Source organism: Motacilla alba, chromosome 2 (genome assembly GCF_015832195.1).
Source record: "Motacilla alba alba isolate MOTALB_02 chromosome 2, Motacilla_alba_V1.0_pri, whole genome shotgun sequence".
Lineage (NCBI taxonomy): Eukaryota > Metazoa > Chordata > Aves > Passeriformes > Motacillidae > Motacilla > Motacilla alba.
Window position 1 is genome coordinate 144,763,600 of NC_052017.1, and position 18,091 is coordinate 144,781,690.

An 18,091-nucleotide genomic window follows, 5' to 3' on the forward strand; every position below is an offset into this window, starting at 1 on the left:
GTCTCATCTTCACACCTGGATTTAGAAGTTTTGTTTCCTGGTAGCAAAGCCCCTGATACAGTTGTGGTTGATGACTCTGTCTGTTTAGGTAGGTTACAATATAAATAAATAATGCCGAGCTATAAAATTGTGGCTGACACCAAGAAAGCTGACAAAATGGGAATGTTTTTGTCTTTAGAAATTAGCATAAGAAAGTTGAGGATGTGCATCAAGTTGATGCTGCTAAACTTCCACAAACAGCTTGAGTTCCATGTGGCAGGATCCTGGGGATTGTAATTAAGATCAATGACTTGTCATTTTAATGAATATGGATCCAAATCACACTGGGAAATTTAGCTTGTTGTGTCTCAGTGCTTCAGTTTCCTTTACAGAAAGCAGGGAAGGCAAAACTTCCTTTTTCCAATTCTTTGTTTCTTCTTTTCCAGTGAGCATGTCAGGGCAGGAGTGTGTTTGTTCAGCACCTGCATCAGTAATGACCTGGACTAGGAGACAGAGTTTAGATGAAGCTGCAAAGAGAGCCATGACAACAGACTTGCTTTTCAGTTTCTTGATTATGTGGTACAAATTTATTACAACCAAGCAGTGCTATAGAAGTGGGGCTTCTGCTTTTGATCAGAATCCAGAAACACAGAGTTGTGATAGGAAGTTAATAACAAAGGACAGATTAATTGTACTCTGGAAATGTTTTGATTAGCACTTGTTGAAATTCTGAGCAAGGGTTTAGTCAGTACTTTTTTATCCTGGACTAATTCATCCATCCCTCTCTGGAAAATTCAGTCTATTTTGTCATTCAGCATAAGGGAACAGAAGTGCTTTCCATGATCTATGTAACAATAAGTCTTTTCACCAGTTTATTTTGCCTTTCACACAGCAAAGATGTGCATTCCCAAGATGCCAGATGTTTACACCACTGAGCAGGTGAAAGGTAGTAGAAAAGGATGTCATTTTGATGACTCTCTTTACAGCATATTCCTACCAGTGCTCATTCGAGAATCTGGGATGACAGTAGTAAATAATGCTGAGTACTCCTATAGCACAGAACATGTTCAAAATTAAATTTTAGTAGTTGTAGGTTGAGAGATCTCTGAAAAATTGAATGTGTACCAAAGGGAGAAAGTTAAAACTTGACTGTTATAAAACCGTGTCAAGCCAAGAAGTGTTCCCTGGGGAATGACTCTTTCTCATCTAGAAAAATAATAAAAAATGCTTCTGTGAGTAGGTAAAATGAGATGCCTAAATGGAGTCCAGGGAAATTATTGTGGGGGAAAAGGTAATTGTTTAATTTCTCACTACAGATCAAACTTAACTTCTAATTTGGGTAAATATTGAAATTCAAGAGAGACCTTGCAAATATTTGATAGTTATTATACTTATCTGTGGAAATTAAGATACTTGCTATCCAACCTGACAGAGATGTTGCAGAGCTGTTGAGATACTATAGAGAGGTGGAGGTAGTTTTGTCTCCCTGATTTTTCAGAACAGACTGATATTTCAGATTGGAGGCACCTTGGTCTGAAGGCCATATTCATAAGAGCTCCAGTATTGTAGTTTTGAGGAAATACAGATAATACTTGAGCCAAAGTCATTGTATGTCACTTAAAGTAAACATTCAAAGAAAAAAAACAAAACATGCCATCAATGTTTTTGTTGTTTATATTGTGCCACAGTAAAGATCATTTACTTGTGTTCCCTAACCTACTCTTCCTGGCATAAGACTCTGGATGCCAGAGGCAAAACTTTTCTCCCCTCACCATGCAGAGCAAAACTCCATTGTATGACCTACCAACATAGAGAAAAATGAGTTGTAAACCAGTGGAATTAAACACAAAATGTTAAATATATCTTTTGGAACATAAGGGATGAAAAGATAAATATTAAAAACATCCCAATAATAGCAATACATAAAATTTCTGATGATTCTCTGAGTATTTTTAGAAAGGAGTGCATTGCTGCAGTATGCAACTGAAATATCACCCAGTGAGACTTCAGCATAATTAAGCAATGATTAATCAATACTTAACTAAAGAAATTAAGCACAGGAGAAACAATTAATTGAAGTTAAGTGAACTTTGACAGCTCATATTAAACTAAGGCTCTAATTAACAAAAGCATTGTGCATCCTCTAAATGAAGGGCTTTGCAGGCTTCAGGTGCCAGGGATGGGGTGAGTGTTACTCTGCAAATTTCTTGCTGATGAGGAGTCACTGATGGAGAGCTTCATCTCAAGGCTTTGAAAAGAGAAGGTGATCTTTCTTTGGTTGCTGTTTGGTGACTTGATCCTAAGTTCCAGCAGTTGAGGTTGCTCTCTGGAGGAATAAATGTAGTCCCTGCTAGGGTTTGCAGCCTAGCCCAATGTCCTTCAGGCTCTTATCATTTAGAACCAAGCTGCTGCATGAGATGGAGGGCACTGCTGTAATTTCCATAACACCGCCGAACTCCATGGAGCCAGGGAGCTCTGGCCCTTTGCATCACTTGGAGCTCCACAGCCCAATTTCCTGCAGGATTTGAGGCTGTGGAGAACCCCAGCAAGAGCAGCTGTCCCCCAAGGGCTGCAGCCCAGGGAAGGGTTCAGACAGGGAGATGGGGAAGGAACACTCTGGGAGACCTGGGAGGGCCTGAGGGCCTGACTGTGACAGAATTTCTTATCTCATGTCTCTCTCCTCTCTGTTCTCGTGTTTTTACATTCCCCCAAAGGTGAATGCCATCACCTATGGACACAGTTTATCAATCCTTGTGCATGTAAGACTGTCCCAACATCTTTTCTGCAAAACTTTCTCATGAAACCACAGAGTCTGGATACCTGATCTAATACTTCTGAAAAGATTGATTTATTCCCTGGAGAACAAGCCTGGGGGAGGGAAGGAGCAGAATACAGGGAAGAGCTCTAAGTGACCACTGTTGTCTCTTGGCTCTCAGGAAAGGAAATGGCCACTGGCTCTGTTTGCAGTAGCCAAGCCATGTCCCCCAAGCCCAGGCTGATGATGAGTAAGGGTCAGGAATGGGGTTTAGAGCCTAATCTCAGCCCCAGCCCACCTGAGGGAATAATCCCTCTAGAGAGCAGGGCCTTTCCTTGCTTGTTTTTAGAGAGCTGGAGAGTGGCACAAATCTGAGATGAGGGAAAATAAAAGAGATATGATTGGCTAGTGGCTTAATTGCTCTGTTAATTGCTTTGCCTCTGGTGCTCCCATCCCTGCAGAGAAAGTGCCTGAGGGTTATCTCAGCTGTGTGAGTTCCCCTCAGTGATGAGCAATTATCTCCCAGGCAGAGACTACCAAATGTGGCTGTCACAAGATAGCTCCATTTGAAATGATGGATGGGCACAAACGAAGACAAACTTCATTCCCAGAACTCAAATTAGGAGCTGGCATATCCTCATTTGTGTGGATTTGGCTTGACTTTGTAACAGCACAAATGTCAAGATGTACCTCACCAAAGGTTCAGGTCCTGAGCCCAACTCCAGATAGCTGGAGCCCATCTGAAAAGCCTTGTTGGACATTGACAGGTCTGATTTTCCTTTTGTTGAGGCCTCTGCAGGATTGATGTGGCCATGGAAATGTCCTGGGTGTTCTTTGTGGAGGAGGCAGCATTTCTCTGCTTGCATTGACCAAACCTGGGCTAACCTGAGTCCCCTGTGAGTCCCCTGCTCCGAGGAGATGGAGGAGCATTTGGAGTCAGGTTAGACAGGGCTGGTGGAGGTAAGGTAGTGTTCTGCTGCTTTAAAGTCACCAAGCAGGAAGAGCAAGCTGAGAACTTGTGCTGGTTTTGCTCTTTGAGCAGCTGCACAGCAATCCCACAGAGCTCCAGGTGTGCCACCATCCCACTTTGTGGGGGAAGGAAGATATTTACTCTGCAGGAAATTCCAAATTCTAATGGGACAGAGGAAGGCAGCAAAGAGAAACAAAAATGCAGAGGTGAAGTGACCTGCCTGTGCAAAAATGCTGAGGTGAAGTGACCTGCCTGTGGCCACTCATAAGGCAGCAGCAGGGTGAGGGAGCACACCCTGTGCTGTTCCTATTAAAGCCTCTCCAGTGAGAGTGCCTGACCTGGTGCTTGTGTGGGAGAGTGTTCCCAAGCATCTCTATAAATGTGCATTATTGCCATGATCCTGCCTGCCATATTTCCTCTTCTTTATTCACCAAGTGGTGGGAGCTGTCGCTGGCTCATCAATTAAACCCAGAAGTGATGATTTCCAAAGGTATTGCTGCTTAGTGAAAGAAATTCATCCTTAGGCTAAAGGACGAAGCACAAGACCTAAGTGTTATTTAAATGGCTCATAAAACATGTGCTGGCTCTTTAGCCTGAATGAAAATCACCCTTAGCTAACATAGGAAATATCCTGCTTTCCTCTGCCCTCCCCAGTCTTTTCATGATGATGAATCTCTTTCCTCTTGCTCCCCATTATTTCTGTAAATGAGAATATGCTGTAACATTGCTGAGGTTGGGCTAATTAAATCAGCTCTTTCTTATCTCATTGATCTGCATTTTAAAGCTGAGCTGATTAAGGATGAGAAACTATATTTGATTAGAAATATGTTTTTGCCAGTTAGTTACATCAAAGGGTAGATTATGGGAGAGCAGAGGAGCTGATCTCACATGGCTACTCTTTCTCCTGGATGTTAAAAGGGAAGAGAAATAACATGAAATAAAAAACAAACCCCAAGACACATTTCTAACCTGTATTTTTTCACAGCAAATGATGATACCTTTGTTTTATCTTCTGGGGAAAAAAATTAATAATATATAAGTGAGACTGTGATACAGAGAAAAGATTTCCATAAGCTGTGCAATGCTATGGGTGGTGCTTTACCAAACACCCAGCAAAAATCTCACTAAAACTGCAATCCCTTCCTGAATTTATGGTGGCATCAGCAAAGTCATCCAGCACCCAGGATCAAATGCTCACCTGGGCTGGCAGCCAAAGCAAAGGCTCAGAGCAGGGCCCCTGGCTGGTCCTCTGCCTGGGCAAACTGCACAGCTCCTGTGCAGTTTTTGTGGCATTCCCAACCTTATGTCTGTTAAAGAAAATATTATGCCTGGTGGGACAACCTGACAAAGTCCTTTGTTAAAGTCCTTCATTTAGCAAAAGTTTCTGATGTCTCCAAGGATGCTGCATCTGCAGCTCAGAAAGGGCTTTTTCAAGGAAGGGGGAGTTAGGAAATTTGATAGGAGCAGAAGTTTCATTTTTCTTCCTGTTTGAGTTTTCCAAGAAAACTCAGTGCCGTATTTAGTGCCACAAATTTGAAGATGGCAAAGAAACCACCTGTCAAGTGACCTCCTGTATTGGGCCACCATGAACAGCTCCTAATTTCTCCTCAGTGGGGTTGGGACTGCCACAGTGACTTTGTTCCCATGTGCCACTGCTGAACCATACAGAGAAATGCAGCAGAGCCTCTTGGACCTGCCTCCTCCAGAGCACTCAGGGTGGGGCTGTGCTGCACTTCTCAGGGGGGCTGCAGGGAGGATGCTCCTCTCTGTCACTTGGGGCCTCTACAGAGTCACTCACACTGCTCAGCTGCTCTGCTCCCCACTGTCATCCCAGGCTTCCCCCATGGCCCCAACCCAAAGTGAAGTGGAAACCAGGGCCAGCATTTTGTTGCATTCCTTGCCCACAGCCATCCTGCTCACATGGTCAGGGGCTTAAACAGCTCCTTGGAAGAGCCTCTTGTAGGTGGGTGTCAGGACACAACCTTCATCACTCAGCTCTGAGGTCAAGCAGTCAGGAATTAAGAGACTGCAGAGAGAATCCCAGAGATCTGGAATGTTCATTTGGGAAAGAAGCACAGCTGCAACAAAGCATGGGGCTAGGAGAAGGGAAACAGAAGATTTACCCCTGGAGTAATACTCTGCAATATTATGCTTTATTAGTGACATGTAGGAGTTAAGTAGGAAGGAGCAGAAGATGAAAGAAAAATTTAATTTCCTTTTCTTAAACAAAGAGTGCATGATTAGTAACTAGACACAGACAACAATAGTAACCATTGTCCCTACATCAGCCCAGTGGACTTTTCTGGATACCACAACCAGCAGGAATGAGTTCCTCTCTCTAGCTGCACTCCTCTCTTCTGCCTTTTTGCTTGAAACATTCATTTGAGGGGACTGCATATAGGAATTCAAGCAAACTTCATGCTTTCTACTCAAAAGCAGCAATAGATGAGGATGGCAGGCTATTGAAGGAAGATATTTTTTAAAAACCATCCCAGATATCAAGACCTGTATGTACATAAAACAGCTTTAGACCTAGTCCTTAAAATGTGATCAAAAGCCTTTGAAAACTAATCTGTACATAAATTTAACCATCAAACAAAAATACAGAGTGAGAAGAATGGTCAGCTCGTCTGACATGGGATCTGTAGAGGAACAAAACTAACTGTTTTCAATTCACGGTTTATTTTTAATTTTTGTCACAAGTGAGGTGGTGCAAAAGCTTATTTTTTACTATGAAGAAATGCAGATATTTATCCTTAAATGAGAATTAAAAACACTCTCTGCAAGAGATTAATCACAGCATGCCATGATGAGATTTAACAAGCATGAGATGCATGTAGGAATTATTTTTCTATTTTTGCAGTGGCTGTATTTGCTTGTATTACTGCTCAGAGAGATAATAGCAGCTCTGGTGGCATTACTATTGAAATCCATGAAATTTCCCTTGAATTAAAAGAATCCTTTAAGGAACAACAAGGATGAGGAAGGTGACTCCAAACTAGTCTCCCTCCAGAAGACTGATTGATGTAAATGGTAGCTCAGATTAGAAGGGATTGAATATGCTTAGTCCTTCAATGAGCTGGACTTCATGCACTTCATTTTAGTTTTATGTGTTAGGCAATGGGATTTACAAGGAAAGTGCTCAGGATTCAGGTTTCAGAATTTACCCTCAAATATGAATTTACTTGCTTCATGTACAGTGACCAAGATGCATTTTTGGATTAGCCATCCACCACTGGTGGTTGATCAATTAAAGTATTTATTAAAATCCCAATTCATCTTTGAATGGAACTCCCAATCACCTTGTTATGTGACAAATCCCCATGAAATTTATTTGGTAAGTAAATAATTATTAATTTTTATTAACTATGTGACAGCAGAATTGATCCAGTTTAAAATCTCTGTAAGTTTCTCTTCATTAGTTGAATGCCGCAGCCCAAAATGATAGCCTCCATTAAACCCAAATTAAAGGCTTATTTATGATATTCAGTTTTTATATTTTTACAAACAGGAGTTAACTTCTAGGCCAAAGAAGGCCACCAGTACTTTCTGAGCTGATATTTATTTAAAAGATCTGTTTCAAGAACAGTCATACTTTGATTGATTAGTTTCCTCTGTGAGGCAATAAGAAGAGTTTAAGAGACACTGTAATGATAAAATAATAATGTCTGAGTAATACTGGGGGTGGTTTTACCAGTGAGTATTGAGGAGGCATTTGAGTGAAACTGTGTTGCCAAGTTTGCAGGTTTTTTATTACAGTGATTAATAGAAATAGTTGTTCTCCTGAATTCAAGGTTGTTATTCTGTCTAGGTTTAAAAGCCACTTCAACAGGAGCTGTGGACACACGTTTAGGTGTAAGTGAGGAGGCCACTGGCTGGTTTCCTGTTCTTAAATGTGATTGAATATTGTGTGGCATTTCTGAGGAACACTTTTTTTTCTATTTCATCTATAAGAAAGCTCAAAAGTATATTCCTTCCATTTATTTGTTTGTTTTAGAATAGTATCAGTTGCTTTAAAAATTTCAGGGAGCTGAATCAGAGAGGCCAACACTGTCCTGCTGTGTGTAAATATGGGACTTGCCCATGTCTCTCCTCCCTCTAGATAACACCCAGAATCAGTATGGGAAACTCTTAACAGATTTTTAGCCCAAAACTGTCTGCAGAATAGAGCTCAGCAGCAGCAATGTGTTTATTTGAAGGCAGCTCCCTTGCAGAAGCATGGGATTGAGCAGAGAAGAATTTTCTCTCTCATAGCCTGTCCTGAGGTCTCAGTCTCACTGAGGAGAGGGGTGATTGTGTCCTTGACAAGGTCTGTGCAGAGACAAGCATTCCACAGAGAAGCTGAGACTTCACACCATCCCTGGCTGCTGGGCAGATGTGTCCATGTGCCCACACATCTGTGCCTGCAGCAAATTTCACCTGGATGAATGCAGTCATTGTCAGGAATGAGATGTCAGTCAAAAGCTTAGGAAATGGAGGGAATTCTTCCCTGGTTCCAAAAGTCTCAGTGATCAGTGGAAAAGGGAACTAACTTGGGGAGCTTGTAATCTTTGCCTTGAGTAAGGCTCTTGTTGGGAAAGCTTCTCATACTTGGGTGAGCTGATTGAGCTGGTCTGGGAGACAGAAAGTACAAAGTGGTGTCTCAGAGCCTCTTCTGAGGCTACAGAATGAATGAGCTGTGGTAGCAAGCAGGGAAGAAACCATCATGCATGTTCCCCTAATCTAAACACCTCGTGAATGTTCATCTCAGGGCCAGTATCTGTAAGGAACAGCTGGTAATGGCAAAGGGTGATGGGAACTGGATTGCAGTTTGATCCCTTAGCATATCTAATTATTAAATTGATTTCAAAAGAGAAGGAATATTTAATATGTCTAATTGAAGCATGAGATGGTGCTTTCTGTTTAGCAGAGCTTCCTCAAAGGGTTGCATGAAGTCTAAAATTAATACTCATCTTTTTAAATTTATGGTCTTCCTATTACCAACCCTACCATAGCTGAAATATCACACATTTTACATTTTCTGGGATAACATGCAGCACAACATTTTGTGGCTGCTTTAACAAGCTTAGAAACTCATATTGCAAAAAAAAAACCAACCAAAAAAAACCACCGAAAACAAACCTTGTCTGCAGACCAGATAAAATAAGCAATAAATCCAGAGTGAAAACATTTAAATGGCAGGCAAAGCCCACTGTAAAAGAAGCCTCCGTGGGAATAAAAGAAAAGTCTTTGAACTCCTGTGAGTGATAACAGTTTTAAAATCTTAATGCCAGTACCCTGCCTAGTAGGGCAACAGCCTGTGCAAGCACAGGTCAGTGTTCCAGCTGCTGACATCGTGTGTCCAGGAAATTCTTGTCCTTTATTTCCCTGGTGCTGTAAAGCTCATGAGGGACAGAAGCTGATTGAAGACTGTAGCGCCCAATTTTTCAAAGACCAAGAGTTATTTAATGTTCAGCTGGAAATCTGTATTTGGATTTAAGTCTGGGCTGATACTTTAATAATTACTCTGGCTGTTATGTTTCCCCAGAAAGAGGTCAGTCCAAGGGCTGTGTTGGACTCTGAATGCAATTAGAGTAGCTTCAGAGCAGATTTTGTTTATCGTTGTAGTTATAACAAGTATTTTTTGTTTTTTTTTTTCCTGGCCTGTTGGGCTATCTAAAGTGTGACAAGGGATATTACTTAACAACAGCTGGAGGCCTTTGAGGGAGCAAAGACTGACTGATTAGACATAACTTGTCATTTTCTGATGAATTCTTTTGAACAAAAAGTAACTCAGGCATGTGGTTAATGATAGTTTGGAAGGACACAAAGGGAAAATATGGGTAAAGTTAGAAGTTTATTAAGGGTACAGATTAAAAATAGATTAGGAATCAACTGGAAAGGTAAGTAGAGGGTACTTTAAAAATTATGCAAATGCTATAAAAGAAGCCACAGTTGCTTTGGTTTTTATAAGGCATCTTTATATGTACTGTTATGAAAAATCCTGCTTCAGCTTGTTTGGGAAGTAATAAAATCAAGTGTGAAATGAGTTTTGTAGTGTATGAAAATCTGAGGTTCCAACAATTGACCTTTGCTAAGACAAAATTAGCAAAGCGTAAAGTTTCAAACAAAAAATACAGAGGAAAAAACAGACAAAAATAGAATTTCTCTCTGACATAGTAAGTCTAGGTTACAAATACGAGCTTTATTTTTAGGAGAAGGAGTGGGACTCCCCAGATCAGAGCAATTACTACTATATTCCTCAAGGGAACTTGAAAGTTGCCATCACAGGCTTTTGTTTTTGACTAATTGTAATTTTGCAATGAAACACAGTTTTGGCTGTTGGCTGTGTTGAGTCTGAGGGTGGCAGAGGGTGTGAATGATGGTGACACTCCATCCCACAGTATCCCATGAGGATGCTGCCAGAGGGTTGTACAAATTAACTAACATCTGATCACACAGGGGTGGCAGGTGTTCAAAGCAGGTGGAAATATCACACAGGGAAATCAAAGGGATCACAAGTGTTGAGGAAGCAGCAGTGGGATGAAGTTCAACTGTTCAAAATGCAAACTCACCTGGTTTTGGCCATTCTGAAATAGGTGGGGACGTGACTTGATGGGAGAAAGATGGCATGAACATGGCAGCTGATCAGGGATCTCATGAGTTAAACGTAAGCCTGTGTTGTGTCAGGGAAAATATTTTCATTGGGGAAGAGTGAAGAATTTAATAGTACTAGACTCCCTGAAAACTCACCTGGAATACTGACTGCCATGCTAGTTAAACTTCTGCAAGAGTAATGCACTCAGACTGGGAGAGTTTCAGTAAAAAACTATTAGTTATGATAAGAAAAGCCATAAAGAATCAGACTAAAGGCATTTGCAGTGCAATAGAGTGTTTCTGATGGTGAGCAAGAGTAAGAGCTTAACAAAGAGTATAAGATCGTATAAGCATGAGTAATAGCTCCCCAAAACACTGTCAGTCTTCAGCAAATTTCAATTTAAAACTTCCTGAGCAAGAGGCATTATCTCTGCTTTTGCTTTCTTCCAACAATGGTTTCCTCTGCTGGATTTCCTCCTATACCTTCTTCTACTCCCTGTGCTTTCAGCTGCCTTTCAGCATGTCTGCAGCAGCAGGGATTTCTGCAGACACAAGATGTGGGAGAAACATCAGCTTTTGCTTCTTTGGAAACAAATCCTTTTTAATTCCTCTAATGTCACTAATTCTTATTTTTAAAAAGCCAATAAGCAATCATTTCTTGCTCATTGCTTTCTCCCTAACAGTGATCTGGGAAATGGAAGTGCCTGTCTTACACCAAGACAGCTTGGCTTGTTAATTTTAACACAATGAAGGATGAGGGGACACGACTGCGATCTATAAATGGGCACTAGGATACACACCAGTGAAGAGCAAGAGCATTTTCAGCCGAAGAAAAATTTTGTCCAAAGAACAAAAGAATATTGAGAATGAATTAATTTAAATTGATAAGTAGAAGAAAGGTTTTAGCCATGAAGAGAGTGAGACCCTGGGATCATCTACTGATCATGGGTTGGCTTTGACTGAGCTGTATTTGTACAAATCTATTATTTTGAAGAAAACATTCTCACTTTTTCCTAGGAGCCCAGGAGATCAGTTGCATCAGGTGTGTTAAATTTTCATATTTTGATTAGCATCTCTTCAGGTTGCCTTTGAGACTCTTGTCTGAATAGTCATGACCCTTTTACAGGAGGATGAAGCATGGCCTTCTACTCATGTCTGCAGAGGTACTTGAATCAATGACCCAGATGCTTTAATCACTCAGATATCCTTCTTGGAGGATGTGGAGAGAATCCTGAATGATGTAAAGATAGAGCATGCACTTAATTAATGAAACATGTCATATAGCACAATGGCAAAGGAGCCCACCTGATGAGAGGGGTTTTTCCCATGTTCTGCCCTATTTTTGGGAATGAAAAGTCATTTTAAGAACCTGCTCAACTCTTGTCACTGCAGGACCATAACACTACACCTCCCTCCATAATGTTTTATTCCCTCCAAAACCTCCTCTGATGGAGTTTTGTTCCAACACTTCCCCCAGAGGACTTTGCTCTCCTGTCTAATAAATTTCACAGTTGGAAAGCTTTCTCTGATGCTTTTTCACTCACAGCCACATAAGAATGGATAAAGAGCTGCCTTCAGACGTCAGAGATGAGGAGTACTTATGTGCATGGGAACAATCCCAACAGGAGTGAGATGAAGGACTACTGCAAATATCAGCAGTGTGGTTACCTTTGCTCACCTTATATAGCAGGGATCTAGCAGGAAATGCAAAGGTGTGAATTTCAGCACTTGTGAAAATGCCAGATTTACAGCCTTAAATAGCAAATTCTTCTGCCTCTCCACAAAACAAATATAGCAGGATGTCCACTGTGAGAGTTTTCTCACAAGTAGGCGTCAGCCCAAGGGTGAGAAATGGTAAATAGGCACCCAAGGTGGGGAAAAAGTGGTCCTTCATCCTCTGAGTGACAGAAATTGAAGCAGGGTCACCAATTTATTGCACTGTTGACATTTGACATGGACCAAATGAAAACACTTGGTTGTTATGAATATGGGTTCATTTTAACATGGTAACGAAGACTTTTCCAATGACCAGCCACTGAAATCACCCCATCACCTGCCAGTGGATTTAAAAACAATGTCATGGAAGGTGATTTGGGCTGAGGTGTCATCTATAAAATATTTATTGTAATGAGATATATGATTTTCAGTCACTTAGTGCATCCTGCAGTAGCTGCTAGATGGGTTAAAGACCAAATTACTCAAACCTAATGTCACATACAGCTCTTGCTCAGTATTTTTATTGCTAATTACTTGGTGGCATTATATTCACATAAAATAAGACCAATATGGACATGGCTGTTTGGGCAGCCAGGTTGGACCTTTCCTCTGTAGCTCTTTACCTTGTCAGTGGAGGTGAATCACTAGTTGAAGCAAGATCCAATCTGAAGCTGGAGTGTTTAATTACCCTTGAAAAATGGAAAGGTCAAAATAGGACAGGAACGACAAAGTCAATTGAGCATCTGGACAGAGTCCAAGCTTCAGTACTCACTGTCATCTCCTTGTTTCTTCTTTCGGAGGAGTCTACATTTAATTGTAGTTGTAAGAAGATATTTGCACTGTATTCTGTAGTTCTTTCTCAATTTTTCTCCTTTTTCCCCCCTCTCCTTTCCTTCTCCTCCTCTTCCTGCTTTCTTTTGCCTTCTCTCCCTTCTCCTTCCTCCCCTCTCTTGCTGTCTTCTTTCTTACATGTGAAAACTCGGAATCCTCTCCTCTCCCCTCTTCTCCCCTCCCCTGGCCACATCCAGGCTGGGATTCCACCTGTGGGTGGGGATAAAGATCAGTGAGGGGATCCAGGATGACACAGCCTGAGATATCCATGATGATCCCTTGAGCCAGCAGCCAGACCCTCGGTGTGTGGGGACTCTTGTAGCCCTGCCACATATTCCTCTCACAGATTTTATCTATGGTCACACACACGTAGGATCTGCACATCAAAACACTTTGCATATGCGCATTTGGTGCATAAATATGCAGACAGAGAGGAACACTAACAGAATCAATTAAAAGCTCTCTCTACAACACTCAAGTTTTGCTGATCGTTAATCACAGATGTCTGATATCTTTTTATCTCAAGTCAAAGATTCTCTGTCTCCTTTGTAGCGATCAATACACTGGGGTCGTCTCACAAAGCCCACGGATTTTTGTTTTGGTGATCTGATGGGACAACCATGTGATTCTGACCCACGTAAGAGGCTTTGGGTGACGCATGTGAAAGACTGCTTGTGTTACATCTATAATTCATTTGCAGCTTGGTCTCTTGGGGGAGCAGGGGCAATCATGGCAGCTGTTTAACAACCCTCAGTTACAACTGAAAGTAAAGGGAGCCACAATTCAGCTGAAACATTATGTAAAGATTGTGCTTGCTGGGCCAGGGAACCTGAACTAACATGTCTGTTTTTGTGAGGAGTGTTGGGGGATTTTTAATGACTGTAAGATCCTTGATTTTACAGCTCAGTAAGAAATACAATAGCCAAAATAACATATTGTAGTGATAGTATTCTTACAACTACCAAGTTTTAAGGATGTGTGAAAGGAAAAGTTACTGTAGAGAAGTAATATAATTTATTAGACCAACAGAGAGACCTGGAAAAAAGCAGATGAGTTTCCATGAACATAGTCCTCTACAATTCTCAAGCAGAGAAAATAGATGAGAAACTAGGTAGGGCAAGATGTAACTGCTCTCAGTTTAACAGTATCACAATAATTTTTTCAGACAAAGTGGCTGATGAAAATGAGGCCCCGTGGGACAGAGGGATGGGTCATTACTGCCCCAATAATCATGTGAGCAGAAGGATGTGGTACATGTGGAAAATGGCAGTGCTGGACCAAATCTAGCATGCTGCAGCATCATGGAATGGCTTGGATTGGAAGGGACCCTAAAGATTGCTCCAACCCCTCTGACATGGGCAGGGACACCTTCCACCAGACCAGGTTGTTTCAGCCCCATCCAACCTGGCCGTGAACACTTCAAGGGAGGGGGCAGCCACAGCTTCTCTGGGCAGAGTCAGTGGGCATAGCTGACCCTGCTCTGACTGCAAGATAACTGCTCTGGCACTTAGAGTGGTTTAAACCTCTGTGTTTCACCTTTTTGATGATCTCGTTCTGCACACAGCCTGGGGAGTTTAGCTGATGCACCAAAATCCATTGAAAACCTGAAAAGCAGATTAAATGCTTCTATTCAAAGAGTGAGAAAATGAAACACTTAAGCTCAGCCCTCTGTAACAGGAAAGAAAATACAGGAAAGAACAGTGAGCAATGCAGAGCACATTGCTAAGCAGCTGCAGAATAACCACAAGCTCGCAGATCTCAGATGCTGCGTTTGGGGTTTTTTGTTCTCATAGAAGAAGCAGTAAACGTAAAAAATATAGCACATGTGAACTAAATAATTAAATAGCTTTCACAGGGGAAGAGATGACCCAGGCTATGAATCACTGTCTTGGGGAAGAGGTGTTTGCAGGGTTAGTGAGAGAGAAGATGAATGGCGTTGGGTGGGCTGGATGGCCCTCTGACCCTGGGCACCAGGGCTGTTTGGATGGACTTACTGCTCTGCTCTGGTTCTTGCTGGTTCACAGCCCTGAACCCAGAGCAGAGTCAAGGCACCTCTGCTTCCTGGTACTTGTCTGAGCTCTGCCTTGAGTACTTTTGAGTTTTCCACCTGCCTTTGCTTGACTCCTGGGAAACCAATGGCTCTCTGCCAGCTTTTGTCAACAGCATGTGTAAGGACAATGTTTGCAAGACAAAACAACTGGTGTTAAGTTTTCTCTGTGAAGAAGAAGAGGTTGCTTTATTAAAAGGTCGGTTCTGCATCTAAGAGGTTAATAAGTATTCGCTGCAACTCATCAATGTCAAGACTAAAACCAAACAGGAAAATGGCAATCTCTTTCTCTTTTGTAAAGGAACTTGTTGAAATAACTGCCTAAGTCTGTCCTCTGTTTACTAAAACAGCCTCGGAAATCTCTAAATCCATTTATCCTGAGGATTATCATCATCTGGTTTCCAGACAACATTCTCATTTCCTCCAGTGAGGTTTTCTGATACCTTAGGCCATTAGCTGTGGTATTGATCTTTCCTTAATACGTGAGAATTCCTACAGCAAAGGCAGCTCTGCATCTAAAAAACCCGAAGCCAAACCTGCTTTTATCTGAATAGCCAGAACAGCATTTTGTTAGAGACAAAATTTAACATTCTGTAGCTTTTGTTTATAATAAATGTATCAGGGCAGGCTCTAAAGACATCCTTCACAGAATAGACTGAGCCTGTTATCAGCCACTTGGGGAAATTCTGTTCCAGAAACAAAAGCCTGTGACACACCAGTCCTTCAGCTCCTAGTCCTATGGCTCGGCCCTGGGGAAAGAGATAATGGCCAGTGCTTAGGAGTGCAGCCTCTGAGATTTCACCTGTCTCTTCCTACCCCAAAATCCACCCCCCTGACAAATCCTGTGCATCAGGCCATAGAAAAGTAGTAACCAAGACCCTCATTACTCACCCTAAATCATCCGACAGGGATTGTCAGGCTGGTGCCTCTGTAATAGAAATGGAGGGAAGAAACCTTAAGAAGAGTCTGACAGAAGAACACACCACACTTTTACTTATTTTTTCCTGCTTTACAGGCTTGTTTTCCCCCTTTGTCTCCTACTTACTAGGCAATGTTGAAATCCCACAGTTACTCCTCTATAAAAGGAAAACAATCCAGTAATCTTCGGAAGAGGGAGATGATGACAGTTGGGAAAGGAGGTTAAGAGTGTTTGAACTGTGTGAACAGGGGGGAATCTATTGCTACTTCTAAACTAATGGGAGCTTGTTGAAAAATTTAAGTTTCTCAGAAAAAAAGAGTTTTCTCTGTAGCTGTAATCCACGAGTCAGAGAACAAAGAGTTAAATTAATTCACCTTAGCTATTAGGACAAACTTGTTTTACCAACAGTTCAGCCAGAATCTCTGTATAGACAGCTCCTGTTCCCTCCATCTCCAGTGCCATGACCTTCAGCCAGTGTCTCTCTGTTAAACACATGAGCCACCCAGCCCTATACAGAGTTCACGGGAGGAGACAGGTTCCCCCAAACACTGCAAAAAGAAGATTGACTAAAAACACCTGTCATGGAATAGGAAAAAGATTGCTAGAATTTGCTTCTTGCCACTTTGGACTTCTTTTGGTGCTTGAAGCATAATTTTTCAGCAGTTACAGAGAAGTGTGATTTAAAATTTCTTAATCAGAAGAACCCTTCAATGTATGAAAGTCTTCATTAACACCTAGGAGCAGTCATTATGGTCAAAAAATTCAAATTCGGGTGCCTTAAGTAATAATAAGTATACACTTTATCAATTTTTCAGTATGTCTGAGCACCTGCAGATAACATTTAAGACGAGTTAATTACAGGATCCTAAATATGGATTAAAGGATTAGTTTTAGACATCAAATTGTGAAAAGTTTAGCTTATGTAACTTACCAGGGCCACGTGGAAAGTTCTTGGATTTAGATGTAGAATCACAAATCTTCTTAAACAGGAGGAAGGATGCAGCAAAGGATTCAAGTTTGTCTTCCTTGTTTGCCACAAACTACTTCTTCCTAAAACCCAATGGGGAATTAAAAACCATAGGACTTAGTGTTCTTTTTCTGAAGTTTCTTTCTTAATTGTATTTGCAGTTAGGAGTGATCCTGCAGCGTAACAAACCAAAACTCCAACCAACAAACAAACAAATCCCCGAACAAAACAGTCATTTTAGGCTATGGACAGATGCTCAGTGTGCAGCCACCTCTGCCAGCTGATGATATTATCATGTTCAGCTGCTATTTTGCAGCTCTGAGTTTGTATCCCTTTCTCTTTTTCCTTTCTGCAAGCATTTCAGCTCTTCTGGCAAAATGAGTCCTGTGAACACTCCCTAACTCAAACAGTAAAAATAGGTGATTAGAGTTGTTTCAGCTAGTTGGGGTTGAAGAGCATAGATATAACAGTGCTGAAATGGGGGTGGAGAACAAGTAATTTTTGGCTACAAACAGTAACAGCTTCAACATAAAGAAGAGAAAATTTGGAAAAGGACACTAGTTTTACAAGCTGAACATACTGAGTTCAACCTCACAGCCCTCAAACTAATTACCCTGAGATAAAACAAGTGGATTTTAGCTTTTCCTTAAATAGTGAAGATAATCTGGTAGTGATTTAACAGTAAATGTCACAGCAAACAGATTCAGGACTAGAACTCAGCCAAACAAGCAATGTTCTTTCCCATGCAGTATTTTTAAACAAATACCTGTGCTTTTCTTTATTAAAAGTTTCTTTCTGTCTTGCCTCTTCCTCTCCCATATTGTGCCAGTGAAAACTCTGCATTTCCAGAAGTGCATCTAGTTGTATGCAATATCAGCCAGGGTCAAAGATCTTCCTTTGCTGTTATTTCAAGCCTGGTTGCCAAACAGGAGCTGCACAAAATGTCAGCCTGCTCATGGCCTGCGAGGGCTGTGCTGGAGCAGCACTTCAAAGAGGCAGCTCAGGGGGAAATTCTTTCTCAGCTCGCTGTGGGGGCCCCTGTGATTCACAGAGCCCCCGCTGGCGACAGCGACGTGGCCAGAGCAGTGCATGGCTCCGTGTGGGGAATAAGGCTCCAAGAATTCACACAAATTAAACCTTCCTACTTCAAGCAAAGTTTGGATACCTGTTGGAAATCAAAGCAGCTCGTATCCCCCCTGTTATGAAAATAACACATGAGGAGGCTGGAGTGGCAAATGTGGTCAGAAAGGCATTTCTCATCGTACTTACCTGTGGCTGGCATTACACGGTCCATGAAAATGTTATAGCAAAATCCAACAAAGTTCTCACAG

At 41.6% G+C, this 18,091-nt stretch overlaps 1 long non-coding RNA gene across 4 annotated transcripts in view; it reads right to left on the reverse strand.

Moving 5' to 3' along the window:
* LOC119698162 overlaps positions 1-17,718 on the reverse strand; it is a 43,093-nt gene extending 25,375 nt beyond the window's left edge. Inside the window, exons 1-3 of one of the 4 annotated variants that reach the window (XR_005256076.1) lie at positions 17,527-17,718; positions 16,725-16,843; positions 15,766-15,802 (exon numbers count right to left, since the gene is read on the reverse strand). This is a non-coding gene — a long non-coding RNA (uncharacterized LOC119698162). Of the gene's footprint in view, positions 1-15,765; positions 15,803-16,724; positions 17,336-17,526 lie in introns of those variants that run through there. The other 3 variants (XR_005256075.1, XR_005256078.1, XR_005256077.1) reach the window with 3 other exon arrangements.
* Between the last annotated feature and the right edge of the window lie 373 nt (positions 17,719-18,091).